Genomic DNA, 17643 nt, shown 5'->3' on the forward strand with positions numbered 1-17643 from the left:
TCACTCAGAAGCTGGGTTTGAGCCCAACTGTGGTTAGGATCCACCCAATCCCTTCCCGCCAGGCAGCCCCACCCTCCAAGAGACCTCCTCTCTTGAGGGGCAGACAAGAGAACCAGCCTTCCCCCCACAGTGTGAAGGGTGCGCTGAAGGGGCACGGACAGGCCTGGGGTCAGCCCAAGGGGAGATGAAGGTCCCTGTGCGTTGTCATTTTTGGTCTCACCAGCTGACTGAGGGTGGAGAAGGGGCACCAGCCAGGTGGAGCTCGGCCAAGGACAGGCCCTAATGGCCCATCAGGTCAGGGGAGGCAGGAGTTTCCAGGCGGGCTGGAGAGGGGACAGGGGGCCCAGAGGCCTTGGTTACAGGGAGGGTTGTCGACCTGCAGCTGTGGGACTCAGAGAACAAGGAGGAGTTTGGCTCTCAGAGGGATGAAGGGGGATCCTGGTGGGGAAGGCCACCCGGGGGCACATCGTGGGTTTGGTGAACCTAGAGGCTGGTGGTCAGAGAGGCAGGGATTGGCTGGGTCCAGCGAGGTGGGGATATGGACCACAGGAATGCAGGAGGGTGCAGAAGGGATGAGGACACGTATCCTGTCCTGGGACCCCCTTCCACACTGATCCACAATGGGCTAATGCACTTCTGAGTTCAGCCCCTCAACCAGCTGCACTCGGGCGCCTTCAACCACCTACCAGTTGTGTGTGGTTTGAGGCCCTGTCTTTTCATCTGTAGAATGGGGACATCACACCCACCATGCAGGGCTGACCTACACAGGGGTGTCTAGCAGGATTCCTGGGGCATCTCAGGGTGCACACTCAGTGCTCCTGTCTGACCACTGAGCCATTTGTAAATCTGCTATTGGCTGTCTTGCAGTTAAGCCCTCACTCCTCGTTCCACTTGGGCTTCAGAATCTGCTTCCTGATGGCAGCACATGGGGTGAAGAGCCAGCCACCGGGGCCTACACACCCCACCAGCACCATCAACACACATGTCTGTGTTTGGTGTGTTTAGCCGCTCAGTTGTGTCTGACTCTTTGTGACCCCATGGATTGTAGCCCACCAGGCTCCTCTATCCATGGAATTGTCCAGGCAAGAATACCGGAGTGGGTTGCCATTTCCTCCTCCAAGGAATCTTTCCAAGGAGACTGAACGTGTGTTTCCTGCATTGCAGGCAGACTTCACCACTGAGCCACCACCATCAATGCACATGCACACGTGTATACACACCTGCACACACACATGCTCTGCTTTCATCGTGCTGAATCCCCCACCCCAGCCCCTCCACTCGAGTGCAACTTCAGAGGCACCCCTGGAGTGCAGGTGGGACCACAGTGCCTGGCAGGCAGCACAGGAAGCTGTCCTGCTGCCCGGGTCTTGGTGATGCCTGGGAGGCAGCCGGGGTGGGTGGGGGAGACCAGGGAAAACTGGCTCTGGCCTGGCCCTATGGGGCTGAGGAATGGTGGCCCCCAGCGGGACAAGCCTGGCCATGCGGCTGGGGCTGGGACTGGGCAAGCCACTCCAGGCCTCCTCGGCAGAACATGGAGAGAGTTCCTGGTGGACCCAAGGGGTGGAAGCGGTGGCACTAGAGTGACTTCTGTCCCTCCCCCAACTGCCGGGGCCATGCAAATTGCCCTGCCACCCCCCTGGGGGCAGACGGCAGTGCCACACAACAGTGGCTGAGCCCCATCAGGGGAACCACAGGCATGGCCTCCTCGCACTGGCCCGTCTGCCACCCCCGCCCCCAGGGTACCCAGTTCCCAAGCACCAGGTGGGGAGCTAGTGAGGAGGGGCTTCTGTACCCTGGCGTGGCCCCAAAGAGCCCCAACCGGTAACTGAACAAGGAGGGCCAGCCCGAGCCAAGCCTACCTTGGCGGAGCCTGGGCCCTGGAGGGTCTGTGCAGAGGGAAGGCAGCCGGAAGGCCCACAGCTCGTGGCTGGGCAGGCCGGCGGTGGCAGCAGCGTCCCGGTCGCCTAGGCGATGACATTGGAGCCGAGGAAGCAGCGTGGCCTCCTGGAGCCTTGGGGCAGACGGGGCGGAGCGTGGCCTGGAGCCCTGGGGCCTGTGGCCAGCATGTGCCCCCTGCTCTAGTGGACACATTGCCCTCTGCAAGGGACCTGACAACAGCCCCACCTGGCGGGAAGCAGAACTAGGGGCGGGGGAGCAGGATCGGAGCCACTGACTCCGTTTGTGTTTGTGCTTGTGGGTTTTTCTTCTACTCCTCTTCGTCGAAATTTCCAAACACACTCAGAAGTAGAGAGAATGGCATAGTGAACCCATGGATCTGTCCCCCGGTCTCAACATCGGTCCGCCCTCAGCCAAGGCCTATTCTACAAATTATATTGTTTCACCTGTCGGTCACTCAGTCGTGTCCTACTCTTTGCGACCCCATGGACTGCAGCCCGCCAGGTTCCTCCTTATGTTAGGGGAAGCACACTGACTGAAACTGCCCACCCTGGCCAGGCTCTCTAGTAACCTTTCATATGACAGCAGATCCTGGTAAGGAATATGGAACTAATTAGCCACCACCAACCGGAAGAGTTCGGGAAAGGTCTAAAGGAGACACCACGTGTCCGTCCACCTCCCAGAATCCCTCTCGCTAGCATCCATCTTGGCTGAGCGTTGCATGCGCCACCAGGAAAGACTCCGAATTAGAATGATTGGCCAAAGACCATCCAGAAACTAATCCCATCACCATAAAACCCAAGACTTCGAGCCACGCGGCAGAGCCGTTCTCCTGGGTTCCCTTACCCTACTGCTCTCCACCCGGGTGCCCTTTCCCAATAAAATCTCTTGCTTTGTCAGCACGTGTCTCCTCGGACACTTCTTTTCTGAGTGTTAGACAAGAGCCCGCTCCTGGGGCCCTGAAGGGGGGCCTCCCCACTTGCTACAACACTTCCATGGGATTTTCCAGGCAAGAATACTGGAATGAGTTGCCATTTCCTTCTCCAGAGGATCTTCCTGACCCAGGGATTGAACCTGGGTCTCCTGCGTTGCAAGTAGACTGTTTATCATATGAGCTACCAGGGAAGCCCTTAATACAGCAGCAGGTGCTTCTAACAGATAAGGATCCACCTATTTCAACACCTATTTCAAAAGTGCTGATATTCAGCTCTTTCTGTCCTACCAACACACATGTGCATGTGCAGGCACATGCACACACACACACACACACACACACACACAGAGAATAAATTCAGATAATTCAATGTAATATGTGGCCACAGTACCACATTCTGAATTTCCAGGCCCAATTTTTAACTGCTGGTCCAAAGAACTTTGAAGAGGACACAGAAGGACTTTGAGGAGAACATAGATTTGGGACATTAATCTGTGTCCACATACTGTCCCTTCCCTCCCCCACTGCGGGCAGCAGCACAGGAAGCCCAGACCAGCTCCTGGTAGACATGGCCAGAGGGACATTGCAAGTGGGATTAAGGACCTGGAGGTGGCAGCCCTAGGTTATCTGGGTGGACCCAGTGTAACAACAACGGTCCTCACAGGGAGGCAGGAGGTCGGGGTGGAGGGAAGGTGCCTGGATGTGGCTTTGCAGAGGGAGGCTGGGGCCGCGCCCCAAGGAGCGTAGGCACCTCTAGAAGCCCTGAAAGGCAAGAAACAGGTTCTTCCCTGGAGCCGGCAGAAGAAATCAGCCCTGCCAGTGCCTGGACTTTAGGCCAGTAAGACTGACCTCAGCCATCTAACCTCCAGAACATGTAGGAAAACAGATGCATGTTTTAAGTGGCTGAATTTGTAGCAATTTGTTTACAGCAGCCTAGGAGACTGATACAGTTTCACACAACACAAGCTTAGGAAATGTCATTGCAGAGATCTCCCCATTTGCCAGGGCCCCAGGGACAGACATTAGCATGGCAGTAAGTCTGAGGAGGAATCCCTGGGGTGAGAGATGCTTTACAGAATAGCAGCCCCCGTCTGCTGACTAAAGACAACACCATCCTGGGAGCCAAAGTCCTCGCCCTTCGGGGACGTCACACACAGACACATGCACACATACAGATACACATGCACACATGGACACACACACACTTGTGCACACTTGCACACAGAGACACATGCACCGACACACATGCACGCATAGACACGTGTACACCTGTACACACATGCATACATGTGTGTACGTGCACACATGTGCTCAGGCACATGCACAGAGACACATGCACACAAACACAGACACACATGCTCATACACAGACACATGCACACATACTACAAAACAACAGTGAGTGGAGGTGGGAGGCAGGTGTTTCCTAGTCCTTGTAAAAGAGGCAAAGAAGCCAGAGGGATGCTGAGGGCTCCCCACGCCCTGATTCTGGGCTCTGCCAGGCCACCTTCAGCCAGCTGATGGCTGCAGTGGGCATGTCCTCAGGGAAGCCATGCAATTCTGGGAAGGACCCCTGCTGCCCATTCTTAAGAGAAATGGGTGATCTCACCACCCTGGGCTCCTGTGGGGTGACCTCCTGGCTGCCTCCTCTCCTCCCCTATGGAGACAGGAGAGTCCTGAGTTCCAGAAGGCTTGGGCCCCACCCTCAGAACTGGGACGGTGGATCCACAGCCCCAGGCTCTTGGGTGACAAACCCTCCTCTTCCTCAGCAGGAACAAGGAGGTCAGAGACAAAGGATAGCTGGCTGACTCTTGAGTGGTGGTCACAGCTGGACCTCTGGCTAAAGAGCAATTGACACAAAGGGACAACCACCACCAGCTCTGGGTGGGGCACTCAACGAGCATTCTGGGCCTCTTCTCCCTCAGGAGACACGACCTGAAAAGCCCTCCTTGCTGAGACCGGAGCCAAGGTCAGCCTGGGAGGCCCAGGTGTGAAGTCGGGGCAAGGCCTCTGGTTATCTCCACGGGGAGCAGAGGGCTGGGCCCTTGCAGGGTGAGCTTGCCTCACTTCCCTATTGCAGCCAGAACTGATGACCACAGGCCCTCTGTTATTCCTTCCTGGGCATCAGGAAGAGTCTTGTGAGCCTGAAATTAAGGTGTTTCTTGTGGAGGCTCCAGGACAATGTCTGTTCCTTTCTTTCTTCAGCTTCTAGAAGCTGCCTACATCCCTTGGCTCCTGGCCCCTCCCCTCCTCCATCCTGAAATTCCTCCCTCCACCCTCTTCCTCCATCTTGCTTTGACCTGCCCGCCTCCCCCTTAGAGGGACCTTTGTGATGACACTGATACCCCAGATACCCCAGGGGTAGATACTGCCCACCTCTAGCCCTTGATTTAATCATGTCCCTTTTCCTGTGAAATAAGTCACAGTTTCTAGGGACCAGGACATGGATGCTTTGGGGGGACCTTCTGCCTTCCATAAATGCCCTTTATTCAAGACACATTTTGGGGGCCCTGTATGGGGGTCAGCTAAAACAGCCCTGCGTCTTTAGACAGAAACCTCTGGACTTCCCTGGGGGTCCAGTGGCAAAGATTCTGAGCTCCCAGTACAGGGGCTGCTGTTGTTCAGTCGCTCAGTAGACTGCAGCGCCAGCCTTCCCTGTCCTTCGCCATCTCCCCTCACCTTCAGCGACTCCTATGAGTTTGCTCAAAACTCATATCCACTGAGTTGGTGAAGCTGTCCAACCATCTCATCCTCTGTCATCCCCATCTCCTCCTGCCTTCAATCTTTCCCAGCATCAGAGTCTTTTCCAATGTAGGGGTCCTGGGTTCAATCTCCGGTCAGGGAACTAGATACTACATGCTGAATCTAAGACCTAGTGCAGAGAGAGAGAGAAAGAAACAGGGAAAGAAAGAAGGAGAAACCCCTGCTTCCTGCTGGGGCAGCAACTGCGTGGTTGGGGAGGAGGCAGCAGAGGCATGTTCAAGGCCACCTCCCACCAACCCACCTCCCACTGTTAGAGGATCCTTCCTCCAGTTCTCAGCGTTTCCCAGGAGCCCCTGCTCATTCAGGGTGCCTTCCCAAAAGTGTGTCAGGAAGTCAACAGACAGTAGCCAGATCCCTGTGAACCCTCAGTGCCACACCCGACATGTGACTCCCTGGGCACGGGGCACCGGAAAAGCACTTTACAAACAGGGATCATTTAGTCATCATGTCAGCCCTGGAGCGGAGAAGGCGATGGCACCCCACTCTAGTACTCTTGCCTGGAAAATCCCATGGACGGCAGAGCCTGGTAGGCTGCAGTCCATGGGGTCGAGAAGAGTTGGACACGACTGAGCAGTTTCACTTTCACTTTTCACTTTCATGCATTGGAGAAGGAAATGGCAACCCACTCCAGTGTTCTTGTCTGGAGAATCCCAGGGACGGGGGAGCCTGGTGGGCTGCCATCTATGGGGTCACACAGAGTTGGACACGACTGAAGTGACTTAGCAGCAGCAGCAGCAGCCCTGGAGAACAGCTACTGTCTCCATTCTACAGGTGAGGATATGGAGGCACAGTGAGACTAAGGCACATCACACAGCAGAGCTGGGCCTAAAAACCAGCAGATGAACCTCTGACTAAACCACCTATTTCAGACGCGTCCTGGGCAAAGCATGTGCCATGTTTCCTGGGATGTGCTTGTTCTTCGGGACTGAACCACCACCATCAGATTCAGGAGACTCCAGGAGTTGAACCAAACTCCTGACCCACCTGTTGTGTGTTCTGAAACCTTCTCTCAACTCCTCCCCCACCCCCACCCCCACCCCAGCACCGTGTTAGTTTCCAAATGCTGGTGAGACAGCTTGGAGGAGCAGGTGCCCCAAAGCTGCCCAGAGGGCCTCTGTCTCAGTTCTGGGCACAGCCCATCCTGACCCTGGTGGTCAAGACCTCTCCCCACCCACGTCTTTAAACAAAGGAAGCTCTGAGTCACCGCTTGCGCCCAGGACCCTCAGCAGGGGGAAGCTTGGGCTCTGGCAAGCCCCTGCATATTTGCAGTCAGCACCCTGCTTCCCCTTCTGGTGCCTGGTCTCTGAGGAGTGGTCATTTTGGTTTTAGGTTGATATCACTGGGAGGCAAGGCTGTGGGCTTTTAGCCCTCGGAACGGAACGTGGTAAACTGTGGGTGCTCAGGAATGAATGACAAGTGATGGGTGGATGGATGGATAAAGAGTTAGACACTCTGTGGAATACTGATTTAAGCCACTCCACATCCCTTTTCTGAACTTTGAGATCCAAAAAACTCAGAAAACTGAGAGCCTTTCCTTACATCTGGGGCTGACACCACTGGGTGGACAGACATGAGACCCTCCATGGTCTTTGTTGATGTTTAGGGTAAACATCCATGTGCGTCATTGCAGAAACGTGGGTGCTCCTATCGGACCTCTTGGTGGTATCATAAAACAGACGATTCAGACACTATGCTACTTTTCTAAAATGAAAAAGTGAAAGTTGCTCAGTCATGTCCAGCTCTTTTCGTCCCCGTGGACTATACAGTCCATGGAATTCTCCAGGCCAGAATTCTGGAGTGGGTAGCCTTTCCCTTCTCCAAGGGGATCGTCCCAACCAGAGATTGAACCCGGGTCTCCTGCATTGTTGGTGGATTCTTTACCAACTGAGAAGGCAAAATGAAAAAAAGTAATCTGAATTCTGAAATATCAGGGCTCAGGATTAGTTTGGACCATAAAGTTAGGGCCATCACAATGGCTTGATTATCCCCAAGGCCCGGCTATACCCAGAGGTGCCCAGATAAGGGGTCAGGAAAGGGTCCCTCCCTGGGACCACAAGGGCTGAACTGGCCACATCCTCACGTTCTCTCCTTGTGTTAGTCACTCAATCATATCTGACTCTTTGTAACCCCATGGACTGTAGCCCGCCCGGCTCCTCTGTCCATGGGATTCTCCAGGCAAGAATACTGGAGTAGGTTGCCATTTCCTCCTCCAGGGGATGTTCTCGACCCAGCAGACATCGAACCTGCATCTGTCTAGCATACACTGGCAGGCAGGTTCTTTACCACTAGCGCCACCTGGGAAGCCCCATTTTCTCTCCTTACATGGGGAAGGTATTTTTCCACTCATCAACCGAAGCCAATCTTCACACAGCAGATCTGGGCTAGCTGATTCCAAGTTCGGTCACCCTCACCATGACTTTCGTCACTTTTTACCTCTGTGGATTGTTTTTTTGTTTGTTTTTTGTGTTTTTTTTTTTTGTCAATGAAACACTACTAAGTAGCAAAAATTTCAAAAGATTCAAAAACGTTCAGGCAGGGCCAAGCCAGTCTCTGCCAACCCCGTTCGTCCCAGTCCCGGCTCCAGTCCGGGAGCCCAGCAGCTGACACATCTAGCAGATTTATCAGGAGGAGAGAAACAAAAAGGACGAAGGCTTAGTGACAGCAGAGGAAAGAAAAGAGAAAGTCAGCAACTTGAGGTTCTGTTGACCACTTTACATGACCCTGTCTGGCCAGAGACTCCTCCAGACTCCGAAGAGACAGCCTGGGATGGCTCGCGGCTTCCCCACGCTCTGCTCACACGGGGCTCTTTCTTTCACTTTCCTTCATCTGCACACTCCACCGCGAGAGCAGACGCTTCCTAGTATCCTAATTCTTTCAAACATCACACGGACCAGATGACAGCCAGGCAGTGCTCTTGGCATCACAGCGACCTCAATCTTCCAACTGTCTATTTGGACCACTTTTTATCAGAATTCATTACTTTCACATTAATCCAATTAGCATCTTGTTTACCAATACCTCATTTTTAATTTGCAGCTTCCTTCTAAAAGCTGGGGGGACTTTGACAACCTGCGTCCTCCTTGCTCATTACTGCCAAGTAATTAGGCAAGGAGCACCCCTGATCAGAAGCTAAGAAGCTGGGAGCAAGTGGCAGCTTGTCTGGCTCCGTGAAAAAAATAAAAAAAGACAGAGCGTCTCCTAATTACCGGGGTTTTGTTGGTTGAGTGAGGGGAAGGGGGGAGGGGTGTGGGAAACGGAGATGAGTAAAAGCAGAGGGGCCTCTAATGACTGGGTTTTGTAGGTCACAGAAAACACCGAGGGGATCCCCTTTTGATCTGCATACTAATAATGACTTGCCCTCCCACTGTCTTTTGGGGAATTGTGCTAAATTTGCATTGCACATAATGCAAATGATTGAGGACCCTAAATGCAGGACCGCCCAATGTGGAGAGGGTGATTTGATCTGTTTATTTGTGTCCTGCCTGGCAGAGACGAGGGTTTGATCCCTGGGTCGGGAAGATCCCCTGGAGACAGAAATGGCAACCCACTCCAGTATTCTTGCGTGGAGAGAGGAGCCTGGTGAGCTACAGTCCACAGGGTCAAAAATTGCGGGATACAACTGAGAAACTCAGCGCGTGCGCTCATGCGCGCGCACACACACAAAGCAGAGGGAAGCATAGCCTCCCCTCCTGTAGCCCCAACAGCTGCAGAGACTCCTCAAGCCGCACCCCTCCCAAAAGCCGCCCTCCATCACTGTGCAGGATGGCAGGACCCACACTGGGCCCCAGGCTGCCCTCCTGGTCCCCACTCTGACCCATCCCCCAGAGCCTGGCGTGTATGCTGGATGGACACAGAAGTGGCCTCTGTCTGGCAGGTGGGCACCACGCAAGCAAGCTTGGAGGCCCAAGGCTGACAAGAGAGGCCCTTGCGTCTTTCTCACGGCTCAGCCCCGACGGAGAAAAGAGCCCAGGAAGTCAGCGGGGAGGGGGAGAGGCATCTTCGCTGCCTGCTCAGAAGGACCCAGTCCATCCCTGCCCCAGGAGAAGCCGCCCGCCCCAATTAGCCAGAGGCTTCCCCAGATGCCCGCCTCCCGGGCCTGGCACCTTGGAGCGGCAGGTGAGCAATTAGAGCCCCCGTCCCTCCTCACAGGCACCCAGGGCCTCAGGGAATGCTTTGCCGGCTGGCACTGCGCGGGGACACACCAGGGACTGGACCCTTCTACATGCAGCCACCCTGAGCAGGACCACAGCGGAGGGACCCCTGGGCACCCAGCCCAGCCCTGATGCCCAGGCCCCCGAACCCTGGCTGGTGGGAGGCAGACTTGTCTGGTGGGGCATGGAAGGGGCTGGACCAGTCTTCCCTGGGCACCTTGAGTCTGCCCTCTGGGGCTCTCAGGTGTGTTCCCATGGGCCACTCATGGGAGCCCTGGCTCCGGCTCCAACAACGGGGAGGCAGGTGGGTGTCCCCCGCCCAAAGATGAAGAGCCTGGGGACTAGCCCAAGGTCATGGAGGAGCCAGGTCTGCTCTGGACTACTGTCTGGACTACCAGCCCAGGGCCCTGCCTGTTGTACCCTCTGCCCGTGGTGTGCCAGGCATGGGTGGCCAGACACACCTGCATCTGATTTAATCACTTGGTCTGAGGTTTCTGGCTTCGGTGCCCACCTACAAGTGTGGTAAACGCCCAGAGGAACGTACACTGGGGGGGCGGGGGGCGCACTATGAATGTCTACTGTCAGGGTTATAACTCACCCTTGCCCCAAAACACAGATGGGAGGGCAGAAGCACTGGGCGGGGCTGGAGCGCGGTCCTCACTCTGGTGCCCCCGCCCCTCTGGCTCCCAGGTCCCTCTGGGGCTCACTCTTTGCGGGACCGGATTCTAAACCCAAGGGCCAGAGTGTCGCTGCCACCGACCCTCTAGAGCTGCCCGAAATCGGGGAGGCCCCGTCTCCTCTCTTCAAGCCCTGCAGGGCCCTCCCTGCTGCCTGGCCTCTCTCCTGGTCCAATTCCCTCGGAGGTGCCGCCCCTCCTCCCCGGACTCCCCCAGGTTGATGCCTGCCCACCTCTAAGCCCCTCTTTGGCGCCGGTGGCCCAAAGCTGCTTTGTGTGTCTGTTCTCTCACCCACCTCTGGGGGCTGTGACGGCCCACGTAGCCTCGGGTGGGGTGGGCGGGATGGTGGTGGGAAGAACTCCCGCCAGAGGCTGGAGAAGTGGCTCCCTGCACCTTTGGCTGCCCTGGAACAGACTGGGGGGAGGGGTGTCTGGTTCCTCTTTCAGCACAGAGGGGTGTGGGTTAGAAGAAGTTTCTTCACCTTTTATGTCCTGGCCCCTGGAACACTTCTTAGAAACATATTTCAGAAAAAAAAAAAAAAAAAAGAAACATATTTCAGGGAGTTCACTGGTGGCCCAGTTGTTAGAACTCAGTGCTTCCAGTGCCGTGGCCCAGGTTGGACCCCTGGGCCCTGGGGGTTCCAGAGGTCGCGTGTGCAGAATGGGCAAACAAAAAATTACCAACGAAACTAGCTACATTGAATTACGATTATTCTAGTGGGTTGAATGGCACCCCCCTCCCCTTTGTAGACCTGTAAGATAAAGATCTCAGGATGGGATCTCCCGGATTGCTGTGGTTCTAAATCCAATGACAAGGGTCCTTATAAGAGACAAAAACGGGGAGACACAGAGGAGAGGCCGTGTGAACCCGGAGGCAGGGATTGGGGTGGTGTGTGTAGAAGTCCAGGAAGATTCGGGGCGAGGGGTAAGACACAGACGCGCTCTCCCTCAGAGCCTCCAGAGGAAACCAGCTCTGCCCACACCTGCGTTTTGGACTTTGGAACTCCAGCCCACGAAAGAGTAAGTCCTTTTCGTTTGTTTTCAGCCCCCTCGTTCTTGGTTAGTGCCCCAGGACACTAACACAGTTAGGATGATATTTAAAAGCAAAATTAGGGACATTCCCCGGCTGTCCAGTGGTTAAGAACCCGCACTTTCACTGACAACACGGGTTCAATCCCTGGTCGGGGAAATCAAGATTCCACAAGCTGCATGGCTTGGCCAAAATAAGATAAAAGCCAATTCGTGATATGGTGATTATGGGGCTTCAGGTAGCAGGTCTGACGACTATTTCAACTCAGTGACAAGAACAAACGAAATTTTGAGATTTCCACAGCAGCTGCCACATACAATGAAAATATCAGTGATTCCTTTAGGAGTTTTTGCTTTCTTTGGGTCTCTGATTTGAGGGATGATCTCTAGGAAAAGAAAATACTTTTGAGGAGCGAATGTCTGGTTTGCAAAGGAATACCAGCCTGAGAGCAGACACGAAGCAGGGGATGCAGATGAAAAGTTAATGCCCGCCCACTCGTGCAGACTCTCAGAGCCGGCTGCAGTAAAAGTGTCTTTAACTCGAGCCCCGATGAGTAGAGGCTTTTCTTGTATAGAAAAAAATCAACTTTCCTCTGCATAACACATTCAGAAAGGGTTTTCCAGGAGTCCTATGTAATCTACTTAAGAAGGCAAACTTAAAGAAAAAAAAAGATATTGTATATTTTCAGTTCAATTCAGTCGCTTAGTCGTGTCATGTCCAACTCTTTGCGACCCCATGGACTGCAGCACGCCAGGCCTCCCTGTCCATCACCAACACCCAGAGTTTACTCAAACTCATGTCCATTGAGTCAGTGATGCCATCCATCTATCTCATCCTCTGTCGTCCCCTTCTCCTCCTGTCTTCAATCTTTCCCAGCATTGGGGTCTTTTCCAACGAGTCAGTTCTTTGCATCAGGTGGCTTGTGTATTTTGGCTACACACAAATGGATGCTGCTAGTTCCAGACACGGAGAAGGCAATGGCAACCCACTCCAGTACTCTTGCCTGGAAATCCCATGGACAGAGGAGCCTGGTGGGCTACAGTCCATGGGGCGGTGAAGAGTCAGACATGATAGAGCAACTTCACTTTCATTTTTCACTTTGATGCATTGGAGAAGGAAATGGCAGCCCACTCCAGTGTTATTGCCTGGAGAATCCCAGGGACGGGGGAGCCTGGTGGGCTGCCGTCTATGGGGTCGCACAGAGTCAGACACGACTGAAGCGACTTAGCAGCAGCAGCAGTTCCAGACAACTGGGCAGGGCACAGAAACACTTCACAGCAGCTTGCAGGGGTAAACTGGCACACAGTGTTCTGGGGGCACAGTTCTCATAAGAGTAAAGCTTTCAGTATCCAGACAGAAGCATGGTCAGGGGCCAAGGGAACTAGGACTTGCTCAAACACTCCTCTCAGTTTTTTGTTTTTTTTTTTTTCATTTTTGCTGTATAAAGCTAAATCATCAGAAAATGAGTAGTTTTAAACATTGACTCAGCACTCCAATGGAAATGCCCAAATTGGAAAATAAAAGCATGCCCTTCCCCTTTATGGGGGCTGGGTAGAAGAAATGCACAGTTGAAGAAAGTTTCTGGGTTTTTTTTTTTTTTTGCAAACCCGAAGTTCATTGTGTGTATCCTCGATGTCTTTTATATAAGCCTTTCGAGGACAAACTCCCCTTGAATTTGTTGTCCAGAAGCAGTCTCCTGGCTGGATGAACATGAAGCTTCCTTTCACCCACCGAGGATTTCCCTTTAAGGTGTCAGAATCTCTGAGTGAATGCCATCCTTGGCCACAGGCAGGAATTGCCCAGGTCCGGTTCCCAAGTTCTCTACAAATAACTACTCAGGGAGGCATCCTTGCTCCAGTACCCCCGACAGAGACTGGCAGCCTCCATCCAAACCACAGGCAGATTCCTGCCCCACTGCCAGCCATTCCGTTCCCCACTCCCAAGGGGAGACCTGTTGGCTACCAGAGAACTATGTCCCCTACCCTACCAAGGGCCTCTGGAGCAGCATCAACAGCCAGCACTTTAGGGCCCACTTGTGTGTAGCAGGCATCATTCTAAGCACTTAGACATGGCATCTTGGTTACTGTTCCTCCAACCCTCTGGATCAGAGACCATTATTGCCTTTCTTTATAGACGGGTGAACTGAGGCTCCAAATGGCTGGGTCACTGGACGTCCATGACAAGTAAGTGGCGGAGAGGGGATTAGAACCCCAATGTTCTAACCTCCACACCTACAGGATTAACCATTGCACCAGGCTGGCCCTTCCGTGGGGCTGTCCTTAGAGGCTGAATTTGTAGACAGCTACCCTGTTCTCCTGTTTTCCCAGCAAATTCTGGTGGATAGTAAAGGACAGGGAAACCTGCAGTGCTGCAGTGCGTGGGCTCACAGAGTCGGACACAACTTAGAGACTAAACACCACCACCCGATCCCCCAGAACCTCAGTAGGACTTTGGAACGGGGCTAAACTTTCTGTGGCCATTCACCTGGTGGCACCCCACTGACACCCTGGCAGCTTCTGGTACCAGCCCAACTTTTTGTCTTATTTTTATTTTTATTTTTTTGTCTTATTTTTTAAAATCACATGCATGATCCATACATTTATATGTTGCAAAATGTTAAACACTTTGACTTTTCGTTCTCGATACAATTCTTCTTTAACTTATTGAGTAAGTCAAAAGATGAGGGCTACACTTCCGGGGAACAGTGCATTTTCCCCCCAAGCTAATAATACATTAAGGTGAAACAAAAGTAACAATGACAGCAAAACCAACAAACAGAAGGCTCCCAAATGTACAGCGTTCAATAAACAGGTCACAGCATACTTGAACCAATGACCTCCGGTCAGAAGTGAACGGCGTGCTGTTTCACCGGCCCCTTGCTGGTTGATGGTGGCTTACCCATCACCCATTTACTTATGCAGACACGTGCATACTTTGTGCAAAGCCGCTTAGGGACCAAAGGAAAATACAAGCTGTAGCCCATAGGGTCTCAGAGTCTGAGTGACTGAACAACAACAAGAAGGTGATAATAGCCCCCCAGCCCCCCCCCTCCCCCCAGTCTAAGGCCTAAAAGGATGGTGACTGCAAAGCAAGGAGGACTAGGAGAGAAGGGGTCCTGGAAAGACGTGTGGTCTCTGGCCAGGCCGGCCCAGGGCCTAATTCTGACCCCTCTTTTCCCTGTTTGGAACAGATTAGGAAAACAGGTGGGTACCCCAGCCAACTCAGGGCCACCCAGAGATGCCACTCTGGAACCTGGCCCCTTGGTAAACCACCCCTGGGACCAGCCTAGGGGCTATGTCCAGTTCCCCTGGTCCAGGGAAGACCTGGGTCTCACTCGACCATGCGGGGTAGGATGGCTAACGCCTCCAGATTGCTAACAGCCCTCTAGAGTGCAGACGGACCGGCACCCGGCGGGGAGGAGCTTGTCAGCTACCGGCACCCGCACCCCTCCGCAGCCAACCTCTTGGGGGTCGCACTCCCTACCTCCCCTTGAAGCTGGGGTGGAGAGGGGTTAACCCGAGGCAGGCCCTCTGGGAATCCCAGCCAGGCTGATCCTGGCCCCAAAGGCCGCCACGCGGGGGGCAGGACCCCACATTTCCTCCCCGGCTGGACTCTGGCTCCCTGCCGCCCCACCGCGCCCCGTGTCAGTAGCTGGTCATACTCGAGGGAGACCCCAGGTCAGCCTCTCATGAGTTCGTGCACAAGGTCTCTTCTCACCGACTCCCAGCTTCAGAGCCGCGAGCCCATGCGCTCGCCGCTATGGACTCAGGCCCCGCAGGCGGAGCCCAAACACGCCCAGGCCCCTTGCGCCAGGTCCCCGTGCTCCCTACCTGGTGCCGTCGGAGCCCCGGGAATCGATGCCCGAGCTGCCTGGCGCTAGCCGGGGCTTCGCCGCGTAACCCCTTCGTGGGCTCAGGGCGGGCGCGGGACGAGAGGCGGGTGCGGCCTGGCGGGCGCGGGCGCGGAGGCAGGGCGGGCTCCGGCCGCCAAGGCGGGTTATATGGGCGCGGGGAGGGGAGGCGCCGCGGGGAGGGGTAGCCGCCAGCGTTAGCGCCTTCCGCAGCCGGCCGGCGGGAAGGCAGCGCGGGCCGCTCAGCCGTTGGCAGGAGGAGCAAGGGGCAACAGCGCCAGGCTAGGGCCAAGGTCGCCATCCGGCGCTCCGCCCCCCCAGCTGGCCGCGTCCGAGTCGGGGTCCCGGGGCGCACTCTGCCCCGCCTCCTTCCCGCCGTCTTTTGGCGCGCGTCGCCCCTCCCGGCCCCGGCGGGGCCGCCTACCTCGGGTTGGACGCGGGCCGGGCCCCTGGGCCCTGATGCTGCGAAAACGGGACAGTGGTTCTCGGCCGGCTTAGGAGCGCGCACGTGGAGGGCAGAGGTGCTGACCCCTCGACCCGACGCCTTCCTGTCCCCGGAACGCCGCATCTTCCGGGTCCCAGTCCTCCGCCCCCACGGGCGCGAGACCCCTCAGCGCCGGGAGCAAAGGATCCACGGGGCAGGGGAAGGGCTGGGCATCGTAGGAGCGAGGCCACCCAGGTCTGCGGAGTGCGCGCACTGGCTGTGGCCTGCGGCGGGGGCGGGGGGTGGGGAGATGAAAGTGGCAACCCCAGGACCGGGATTAAGTGAAGCCGCTCGCTTCCGGGTGGTACGAGCCGGGCTCCTCCGCCCTGGGGGGCTCGCCACCTACATCGCTCACCCAGCTGAGGCCACAGCCCCGCTCCGGCCCCTGTCCGCATTGTGGATCTGCGGGAATACCCTCTAGACGCGTCTCTTTCGGCCCAGCGGGAGATGTGCCCACAGCACCCGGGGAGTAATTCCGAACACAAACACTCCCGTGTCGAAGCCGGCACCTTGCTCCCTCCCCCGGCCACCGATTCGCGCGCCAGGGGCTGGGTTTCGTTCCGCTCTGCGCAGGTATGCGCGGGTGTCCACGGCGACACATGGGTAGTGCACTGGGAATTGATTTCTAAGCGCAGAGACCCGCTTCAGACCAAGACTTTCCTAGGGCGCCCACACCTGGGGCTCCATAGACCGGTCGCCCCCGCAGGGCAGACGGGGTCTTCAGGGCTTCCACCTAGTTCTGGGGCCTTGGCTGAAGAAACCAACAGGCTGGCGAGTTTTGAACTACTCAAGGCAGCGGGTACCTGCTGTGCGCTGCCTTCTGGTGCTCAACGTTACCTGCCTCAAGGCCACGGGAACCCGCGCGGCAGAGTTACCCTGGAACTGCGCGCAGCCAGGGCTGGTGCACGGGTCAGCACCTGGCCCATCTGGCTGACTCCCACACACCTTTACTGATCACCTACTGCTTGCAAGGTGCGTGGTATGGGGGTTGGGGTACCCAAAGACGAATCACACACAGGGTTTGATCTGGCCGGGGACAAAAACGGCTGGCACCGCCGAGCAGGACGCCTACATGCATCCCCTACCCGTTTGTTCTGGGAAGCTGGAGGGGGCTTCCCCAGGGCACAGGACCAGGCCGGATTCGCGCGGATGCGAGTAGGACCAGGCCGGATTCGCGCGGATGCGAGTAGGGCCGGATCTCGGATCTCAGGACGTAAGAGCGGGGGCGGGTGTCCCGGTCCGCGCGATCTAGAGGCGCTGGCTGGGCCTGGCAGGGTCGCGAGGGCGAAGAGGACCAGGAGTCCCTAGTGGGCAAGAGGACAGGCCCGCGCGGGGCGGCGAGCGAGGCCAGCAGAGCCAGCGCCAGCGCAGGAGCTCGCTCCAGTCCGTGCCGTGCGGGCTGCGGCGGGGCTCTGGTCCCGGCCTGGGTGTTGTTCTCCTCGCGGGTCCGAGCGCAGGTGCGCGCGTGTGATGGACAAGCGGGCGCGCAACATCCAGGAGCTTTCTGCGCGGTGCGAGCGCCAAATTCGTTCTCTCTTGGATCAGAGAAGTTCCTAATCGCCAAGTGAGGGCCTCGCTGGAAGCATGTTGCCGGACTTACCCAAAAGACAAACGAAGAAAAACGAATATTTATTCATACTCTATGTATATATAGAATGTAATATACGTACTATGCACCACATTTCATATTCTTGTATGTATACAAATACATGAATACAAATACACAGATACACAGGACGACACGTTTTAACTTCAGACAAGCGGATAGTTTTTAAGCATATGTGTCATATAGTATTGGGGAACATATTTATCCTGGAAAATGATTCGTTGTTTATCTAAATTCAGCTGTAGTGCACTTTC

At 55.6% G+C, this 17643-nt stretch overlaps 1 protein-coding gene across 3 annotated transcripts in view; it reads right to left on the reverse strand.

Moving 5' to 3' along the window:
- The window catches only part of TP73 (tumor protein p73), an 81186-nt gene that overhangs the window by 58821 nt on the left and 4722 nt on the right, over window positions 1-17643 (reverse strand). The window contains exon 3 of one of the 3 annotated variants that reach the window (XM_061382953.1): window positions 15724-17378. The gene's annotated coding sequence lies outside the window, so the exon portion shown is untranslated. Of the gene's footprint in view, window positions 1-1859; window positions 1975-15279; window positions 15691-15723; window positions 17379-17643 lie in introns of those variants that run through there. The other 2 variants (XM_061382955.1, XM_061382954.1) reach the window with 2 other exon arrangements.

Source organism: Bos javanicus, chromosome 16, assembly GCF_032452875.1.
Source record: "Bos javanicus breed banteng chromosome 16, ARS-OSU_banteng_1.0, whole genome shotgun sequence".
In the NCBI taxonomy this organism is placed as follows: Eukaryota; Metazoa; Chordata; class Mammalia; order Artiodactyla; family Bovidae; genus Bos; species Bos javanicus.